This window comes from Nicotiana attenuata, chromosome 6, assembly GCF_001879085.1.
Source record: "Nicotiana attenuata strain UT chromosome 6, NIATTr2, whole genome shotgun sequence".
Taxonomy (NCBI): Eukaryota; Viridiplantae; Streptophyta; class Magnoliopsida; order Solanales; family Solanaceae; genus Nicotiana; species Nicotiana attenuata.
Genome location: NC_031994.1, coordinates 86,489,333 through 86,499,082, shown reverse-complemented (window position 1 = coordinate 86,499,082; position 9,750 = coordinate 86,489,333). Strand labels below are relative to the sequence as shown.

Sequence of the window (9,750 nt, the reverse complement as noted above, 5' to 3'; positions counted from 1 at the left end):
GATTAGAGTTAATCCTTAGGTTTACAAAGAGTTTTGTAAATGCTATTTTGGCTCAGTGATTTTAGTGGAAGTTTGGGAAAATTCTACTGAGTAGTAGGTCGTGGTTTTTTCACCTTTTGAGCCAGGTGTTTTCCACGTAAAAATCTCTATGTTCTTTAGTTTTGTATTTATTATTCTTCAAACTGCAGTAGTTAGTATACCTAGAAGAACCAGGTTCTTCTAGAGCGAAAATTGGGTACCACACAAATCACCCCCCTCTTGTGTGGTATTGACGTTTAGAACATCAATTGGTATCAGAGCAGGTTATCCTTGAAGAGGCTAACACCTTAGGAAAAGATCAAGATGAGTGCACCACCTGGAAACCGGGAAGGGCAATCCACTGCTAGGCCCCCACTCTTTAATGGTCAGTACTATTCTTGGTGGAAGAACAGGATTAGAGATCACATCATAGGGGAGGACTATGAACTCTGGGACATAGTCACTGATGGTCCCCTAGCAACCACAAAGAAGAATGCTGAAGGAGTTGATGTGCCAAAGACAAGGGCTGACTGTACTGCTGAAGAACTGAGGAAGTGGGAGAAAAATGTTAAGGGCAAGAAATGGCTTGTGTGTGGACTAGGTCCAGATGAGTACAGTAGGATCCAAAGTTGTACTACTGCTAAGGAGATATGGGACACCTTGCAAGTGGCCCATGAAGGAACACCTCAAGTGAAGAGGTCCAGAGGAACACTGCTGTATTCTCAATATGAGAATTTCACCATGAAGGAAGGGGAAACCATCCAAGAGATGTATAAAAGGTTCACCACACTGACAAATGAACTTATGTCTCTTGGAAGGGTTATTCTTGAAGAAGACAAAGTTGAGAAGATTTTGACAAGGGTACTGCCATTCTCTTGTTAAAGCAAAATCACAGCTATTCAGGAATCAAAGAACATTGCCACTCTTAAGTTGGATGAGCTAATTGGAAATCTCACTGCATATGAACTCAGAAGGCAAACCATGAAGATGGATGAACCCAAGAAGGAAAGGAGCATGGCATTCAGAATCACTAAAGGTGCTGATCTAGAGGAGGATGAAATGACCATAATCATAAAGGATTTCAAGAAGTACCTAATAAGAGAAAATGGTCCTTCAAGAAGTGGAAGCTACAAAAAATGAAGGGTTCCTGAAAAACAAACCAATGAGGGGTGCTACAAGTATGGGAAGACTGATTACCACATCAAAAATTGCCCTCAATGAGAAATTGAATGGAGAAGGAAAGAGCTGAATGAAGGAACAGGAAGAAGGAACAGGTTCAACCCAAGAAGAACAAAGGATCAACGAAGGCCATGGTTGCTGCCTGGGGAGAAACATCAGATGAGGACTTAGAGAATGAAGATGGAGATGAACAAGCACTTATGGCAATTGGAAAATCTGATGAGGAATCTGAGGTAAGTATAATTCATCTCAAAGACAAGATTAAGTTTTTGTCTAAAGAAAGACTATCTGAATTACTTCTAGATTTCATTGATGAATTTGAGGTTATAAACAATGAAAAGGAACAGCTGTCTAAGGAATGTGTGATTTTGAAAGCTAAGTGAAAAACCTGGAACTTAGGGCTAGTAAAAGTGATAGTAAAAATGCTGAGTTGAAGAACCAGGTTCATGAACTTGACACCACAGTCCTAGAGCTTAAATATGAAAATCTAAAATTGAAATTAGGAACTGGTAAAAAGAAATCTGATCACACACAACTCACTTTAGAAGAAAATGTAGGAAAAATGAAAGATGAGTTGTACAATAAGAGATGAGTAGATACGAGTCCTTAAGGAGGATCTAAACAAGGTCAAGCACGAGCTAGATAGAACCTGTAAATGGACTAGGTCCTCCGATGCACTTTCATGGCTACATGAACACCATAGTAGCACTAAGAGAGGACTTGGCTACGGGACCCCTGCACCTAAGTGGGATCCCAAAAGCAAGTACGTCACACTTCCTGAGAACAAAATTTGCACACACTGTGGTAAAACCGGTCACTATAAATCTGAATGTATTGCAAAAGACAAGGCTAGTAAAAAGAATAAAGAATTTGTTCAAGGGAAAAATAGGCTGCCAGGTTGGGCTAAAAAGAATCTGATTCACCCTTTTGCCTATAGAAAGGGACCCAAACTAGTTTGGGTTCCTAAGACTAACCCCTGATTTCCTTTTATGGGTCCATGTGAAAGGGAGCCACCAAATATGGTATATGGATAGTGGTTGCTCAAAGCATATGACAGGAAGCAAGAACCAGTTCCTTTCACTTGAGGACCTCAAAAGAGGTAATGTCTCCTTTGGAAATGGGAAGAAAGGTGAGTCATTGGGGTTGGAAAGGTAGGTAAGACTGTTTATCACTCTATTGAGAATGTCTACTTGATAGATGGCCTAAAGTAAAGTCTAATCAGTGTATCACAATTATGTGATAAAGGTAACTTGGTAGCATTCACCACTACCAAATATTTTGTGATTAATATTACCACTGACAAGATTATTTTGCAGGGAAAAAGAGTAAACAATACATGCATTATATATTTGTCCACACTTTCAGAAGATGAACTCACTTGCTTAAGTGTGTTGGACAATGATCCCCTCCTTTGGCACAAGAGACTTGGACATACAAGTCTGAGTCAACTCAACAAATTAGTCTCCAAGGATCTGGTGATAGGGCTGCCTAACATCAAGTTCAAGGAAGACAAAGTTTGTGAGGCTTGTGCAAGGGAGAAGCAGGTAAGATCCTTCTTTTAAATGCAAGAAAGTGGTAAGCACCACCAGAATGATGGAACTGGTCCATATGGATCTCTGTGGTCCAATGAGAACATTAAGCAGAGGTGGTAAAAGATATGTGATGGTGCTTGTTGATGATTACTCTAGGTTTACTTGGACATTATTTTTAACATCTAAAGATGAAGCATTTGACATGTTTACTTCTTTTGTTAGAAAAACTCAGAAACAACTAGGTAATCAATTTGCATCAATTAGGTCTATCATGGAACTGAATTCGAAAATGCTAAGTTTGCTGAATTTTTGCATGCTACATCATAAATAGTTGCATGACTAGACTTCTTGTTAAGAAGATTCCGTATGAGTCACTTAAAGGGAGAAAGCTAAATATATCCCATCTTAGGGCATTTCTATGCAAGTGCCTTGTGCACAATAATGGCAAAGACTCCCTAGGTAAGTATGATCCCAGAAGTGATGATGGTGTATTCTTGGGATATTCTTCACATAGTAAAGCTTATAAGATATACAGTAAAAGAAATGTGTGTAAAAAATGTATATGTTATTTAAAACTAACATTCTTTCTGAGAAGCAGGAGAAAGATAATGAAGAGATTGGGCTGATAAGAAATTCAAATGGTGAAACCATAGTCCAGCCTGCAGAAGCATCACAGGAAGGAACATGTGATGGAACAGGTCCTTCCACCCATGGCAACATGACAGGGGGAACTGACTAGAGAGGAACTGATCCTCAAACCTCGAGGGAACCTGTCCATGAACATATTACTCAGTAACAATACCAGGAAGGAACATCCAAAGAAATTGACACTCCTATTGCAACATCCACGAAAGTAGATATAGATGAACCTGGTTCATCTGTTGATCAGAAGTTGTATAGGGGAATGATTGATTCTCCTTTGTATCTTACTGCTAATATACCTGACATTGTTTTCAGTAGAGGTCTTTGTGCTCGATTTCAAGCAAATCCAAAGAAGTCCCACTGGACTGTTTTCAAGAGAGTATTGAGATACTTGAAAGGCACCACAGACCTTTGCCTTTGGTATCCAAAAGGTAGTAATTTTAACCTAGTGGGATATGCTCATGCTGATTATGCAGGTTTCCTTGTGGAGGAAGAGCACCTCAAGTATGGCACACTTCTTTGGTTCATGTCTTGTGTCATGGGCTACCAAAAAGCAAAATTCAATGGCCTTATCTACTGCTGAAGCTGAGTATGTTGCTGCCGCTTCATGTTGTGCTCAATTGTTATGGATCAAACAACCATTACTGAACTTTGGAATTGATGTTGGTTGCATCCCTATATTTTTTGTGATAACACTAGTGCTATTAGTATGACAAAGAAACCAGTTCATCATAAGAGAACTAAGCACATAGTGTTAGGCGCCATTTTTGAGGGACAACTATGAGATAAGCTCGATCACTGTGGAGTTTTGTGCTACTAACAAGTAAATTTCTAACATCTTCACAATAGCCTTAAGTAGAGATCACTTTGAGAGGAACAGGTTGGAATTAGGGATGATTAAGCTCACCTAAAAGGACTAGTTCAAGGTTAAACCAAAAAAAAAGATTGAAAAACAAAAATTGGTTAGAAAGTCTGTAAATTGTGTATAATTAGATTAAATCTTGTTTAGTCTCATACTTTCCATAGTATAATCTTGTGCCATGTGTTAAAATGACTCATTGATCTGTAATAATATTTTCTCTATTTTGGCAAATTTAGACTCACACAAGAGAATTATCAGTGAAGAACCTGGTTCATCAAGGTAACACGGTATGTTTTCTGCACTCTGCATAATTTGAAATAACTATATTTGGATCATGAGCAGAGTCCTACCAAATACCAAACTCCTTTTGGACTTATCCGTTACCAGTGAACCAGTCCCGTTCAAAAGAGTCCCAACCGAATGGAAGTACCTAGATTCTAGGGATACACTCCAACGTCTCTTCAAAACTGAATTTTAGTTTGATTAAACTTCTAAGAGTCTGAAAAGCTGTAGTTACCCCATCAATTATTCCCTGTATATTGATCAGCTTTAGTGTATTCCTTACCTCATCTCTCTCAAGACGTCAAAAACTCTCATTCTTCTTTTATCTTCCAAACACAATCTAATTCTCTTCTTTTCCATACCCTAACCTAGATATGTCAAACACTTATGAAAATCCTTCATCACCACCACAGGAAACCATTTCCACATCTTCTACCACTGCTTCACCCACACCAATCTTGAAGAAAAGTAGAGTAAAGATGATGACTCATAAGATTGTCGCTGAAGGAGAGCAGATCAAGAAAATAAACAAGCAATTGAAAGCAGGTAGGAAGAAGAATCTTAGAAATCTGAAAATTCATTTAAGTCTGCTGCTAAGGGGGAAGAAAGTAGGTATTCCGAAACTGAACAGGTATCTTCTGATTCTAAAGTTACTCCTGAGACAATTTCTGAAGTCTCTGCAAATTTAGAGAATGGATTTGTACTGGTAGGATGTATAGCAGGTGTTGAGACTACATAATCTGGAGAAGTTGGTGGTGAAAATGAAAAAAAGAGAGTAAGGGCGCTAGGAGTACTGTGAGGGGAAAGGGGACAAGAGTGGCTGATTCTTCACCCACTCCTGTTGGTATAATAAAAACTGGTGCAATGGTTGTTTGGGGAGAGTAATTTACTGAAATTGAAGAGAGTGTGAGCAAAACAGGGGGAAGTGGGTCTGGCAAAGCTGCTGAGGAGTTGGTTCAACTTGGAATAGTTATAGATGAACCTGTTCCATCTGAACAGGAAACCCTCGCGAACCTACTGATAGAGTTATCAATGGCACCAAAACTCATGCCATTCCCTATGGTTTCATTCTCATAACTGTGCTTGCACATTTCAAGGTACAATCAAGGATCATTTCGGGGTTAATACTCTGCTTGCTTGCGATTATGAAATCAATGTCATTCTTAATGAACCTGGTTCATCTAAAAAGACACCTATCAATAGCAAAGTTAGAGTTTTGGTACAGGAGAGTGAGGCAAAGGATATTGAGATAGCAAGGCTGAAGACACGATTGGTTGAGGTAGAATCTGAGAGAGATGTTCTCAGAACTGAACTTGCAAGGGAAAAGGAGAAGAATGATGGAATTCTTCAAGACATGCTGAAACTTCTCCAAGCAAATAACCCAGCCCCTACATCTTCCAAGCCTTAAATCCTAGCCTAGTGTAGATCAACCAGTGACCCAGTTCGGGACGTTTTGTTTCTTTTGCTCATGTTTTCAGTATTTTTATTTCTTCTTATGCTTTGTGGTAGAATCTTATCAATCATCAATGAAATTCACTTTTTTTTCTCTAACTGTTTGTTCATATTTCTTTGATGGTTAAAATTCTTAGCTTGATCTATGATGATTAATCCATGATTGCATTTGAAGTAGCCCCAGTGGCCATGAGTAAGCTTTAAAATCTGGTTATCTCACATTTTTTATGCAACTTTTCCATGATGCCAAAAGGGGGAAAAGGTTGTGCTTTAAACAAGTGATGTTTACACCTTAAATAGTGACGTTTATAACCTAATGTACCTGGTCCTTGATGATAAGTGATAAAAAGGAAAAATGTTACTAACATTGTGTTGATGTTGAGTTGAGTTGAAACATGGCCTAAGCGTATGAAAAGCACTGAGTTTTTCATCATCAAAAAGGGGGAATTTGTTGGCCCAAGTAAAGGTTAGTTTTGAAGACTGACAAAGGAACTCAGGATGAACCAGGTCCATCACTCAGGTGCACAGAAACGGGCAGATTCGAGCATGTGGGTTGCACGTGAAGGAGATAAGCTTAACTTGGTGTATTTAATATCTCCTGATCGAACAGGTTGCATAATTGATAAGGAGAAGGAGTCCTTAATCAAAGAGAACACTATCCAAGATAAGGAAGGAGTTAGAAGTTGAAATCAACTAGAACTCTTCCACCAAGGAAGAGTTGCATTAGAACTCTAGTTATTTCTTCATCTACTAACTCTATAAATTGCAGGATGTTCTCACACTAAAGTGTTGCACAAAAACGCAGAAGTTAAACGTGAATTGGGAGCAAAATAGCAAGGCTTTTTGCAAGCAGTTCGTGTGTGATTCAAGTGTGCAAACCAGAAGCTACATGAACCAGATTGAAGAACCAGCTCCATAAAGAGTTTTATGTGTCTTTCTTTATTCTAGTTCAATTGTAGTAGGTGTTTCATATTGTACCTTTCAGCTTTATCTAGAAGCAATTATAATAGGTATTTTGAATATTCAAGTTAGAGTTAACTTGAAGTTGTCGCAGCAGTTAGAGGCTGGTTGCTACAACGGGATTAGAGTTAATCCTTAGGTTTACAAAGAGTTTTGTAAATGCTATTTTGGCTCAGTGATTTTAGTGGAAGTTTGGGAAAATTCTACTGAGTAGTAGGTCGTGGTTTTTTCACCTTTTGAGCCAGGTATTTTCCACGTAAAAATCTCTGCGTTCTTTATTTTTGTATTTATTACTCCGCAAACAGCAGTAGTTAGTATACCTAGAAGAACCAGGTTCTTCTAGAGCGAAAATTGGGTACCACACAAATCACCCCCCCTCTTGTGTGGTATTGACGTTTAGAACATCAAGGTACAAAAAGAAAACTAGTTTTCTCCTTTGTACATATTTACAAGAAAAAGTATAAATTCAGCATATTACAAGACTTGAGTTCTTAACACACCCTAAAACAGTAAAGCAAGTTACCAAATTCAAGTCACAAGATTCTGGTCTTAAGATCCAACAAGCCTCCAAATAACATACATAAGTGTGACATATATATCATGTACATGTCCCAAAATTATACAAAACCAAGGTGCAATGCAAATGTGATCTCCATAAGTGCTCCGAAAAAGACTACTTCATAAGGCTGTCTTCAAATTTCATCCCGTACGTTACCTATGATAGTAAACAACTATTGCTAAGCATAAAACTTAGTGGCGTATAAACTTTGGGCTTGGAGCCATTAAATTCTCCAATTCCCCTTTTCAGTCATAGGTAGCTCAAATTTAACATAATTTAAAGCAAGTGAAAAAATATATCAAAAGTATCAAATATCAAACCTTGAAGTATTTCCAAATATCAATAACAATGTTTAAGAGTCGAGAAAGCGTATACTATTAATCCAAGAGAGTTTGCCAAATATCCATTTCCTCCCCAATATGTACGTCATGCCATCACACTAAGCATAATCTGATATCATGATGGACAAAAGTCCCAAATCAAGTAGGGTCAAAACCCAATAGTCAAGAGAATCAAGAACCATATTAAAAATGGCTTCCTAGTTCGTACTTAACATAGACAAGTTCCATAATTTAAGACGAACTACAAATCCAAAGTCAAGATAGAAAAAGATCCAAATCATGAGGCATGCCAAGATGAGTGACAAAGTCACTGCCACAAGAAGGACAAAGTCCCAACAAGAATGTAAAATGATCAAGCAAATCCGTAAGAGAGGGAGATTTAGCGAATATAAGCAATACTTGATATAACACGAATACAATGATATAAATTGAAGACAAGAGAAACAAAATATCTGATTATTTCAAAATATTCCAGCAAGTAAAAATAGTACAAAGTTTATACACAAACCTTGGTGTTTTACCACAAAATAGTTCAACCACAACTTGAGGACGTTTGAATCGTCCACGCCATAGACAAACCAAATCCGTCCACTTCCTCAAACAATTCCTCTTATATTTTACAAGGGTATATATAGCTTAAATACATAAACAAATATCTATATAATTTCAGTGATTTAACATGTCAAACTAAGCATGATATTGGTGAAAATTATCCAAAATTTTTGAAATAGAAATTCTGGACAATATCACTGTCTTGTGTTGTGGCTAAGTTTTGAAGATGAAAAGAACAAACTATACTGTGTGGTCTTCAATACAATTGTAGATATGTATCTTAGTATTTCAGGACATCTTGAATCACCTCTATATCAATTTTGTACAAAGAGTTATGCTAAATTACTAACAGTAGTACAGGGAGGGTTCGTAAAACAGAAATCTGGGCAGCACCTGCCCTGTACTTTATGATCCCTTCTCGGGTAAATACAAGTAAAACTAGATTTTGGTTCCTTCATAAGAGTTATAGATCTACGAAATATATTTCTACAAAGTCTTGGATCACTTAAAACGGAGCTCTATACAAAAAATATGAAGAAAACACTAATAGATGTCTAGTGTAAAAACGGGTTTAGTAACTTACTACAAAAGAGAGGAGCAACTTGAGCTTCACCAAAAACGAGTTTTGCTGGTTGTTTTAGTAAAAATTTATGATGGTTTTCATGAAGTTTTTCAGGTTATAAGAAAGAGAGATGGTAGGGATTTTCTGTCATAAAAGAATGAAATATCAGAGGAGGTTCTTAATAGATGAGGATGAACAAAAGGTGGCTGCCCAACTTTTCTTCTTTGGATAAATACAAAAAAGGTTGGCAGCCCAAAACCTTAATTATATAATGTAATTAATAAAAATTCATTAAAATAATATTAAGTGCTACGCATAGCAACATCATGGAACTTCTTTGTCAATATTAACATAACCTAAAGTGAGGAATTTTTATATATTGTCAATTTCACGTTTAGGAAGTGCGAAGTAAAATATCTCCTCATTATAAAGGTGCTCAATCGAGAATGCAAATATTAGTAAAAATTTGGGGTGCTACACAGTCACTCTGTACTGTATAGGGCCAATCCAGCCCACGAAAAATTCATCCCAAAAATGTAAATGATTTGGGCAAGATCCACGCCCAGGGAAGATCAATCCCTCAATATAAATAATTAGGCAAGATCCATGCCAGGGAAAATCCATCCCAAAATATACATAATTCGGGCAAGATCAATGCCCAGGAAAGATCCATCCCTCAATATAAATGCTTCGGACAAGATCCATGCCCAAGAAAACTTCATCCCTAAAATATAAATGCTTTGGGCAAGATCCATACCCTGGGAAGATCCATCCCTCAATATAAAATCAACCACGCTCACTGTGTGGGG

At 37.5% G+C, this 9,750-nt stretch overlaps 1 long non-coding RNA gene across 1 annotated transcript; it reads right to left on the bottom strand.

The window, feature by feature from the left end:
- On the bottom strand, positions 7,449-9,055 carry LOC109228360. The gene is made up of 3 exons (XR_002068375.1): positions 8,963-9,055; positions 7,807-7,936; positions 7,449-7,642 (listed from the first exon to the last, which is right to left on the bottom strand). It is a non-coding gene; the product is annotated as an uncharacterized LOC109228360 (long non-coding RNA).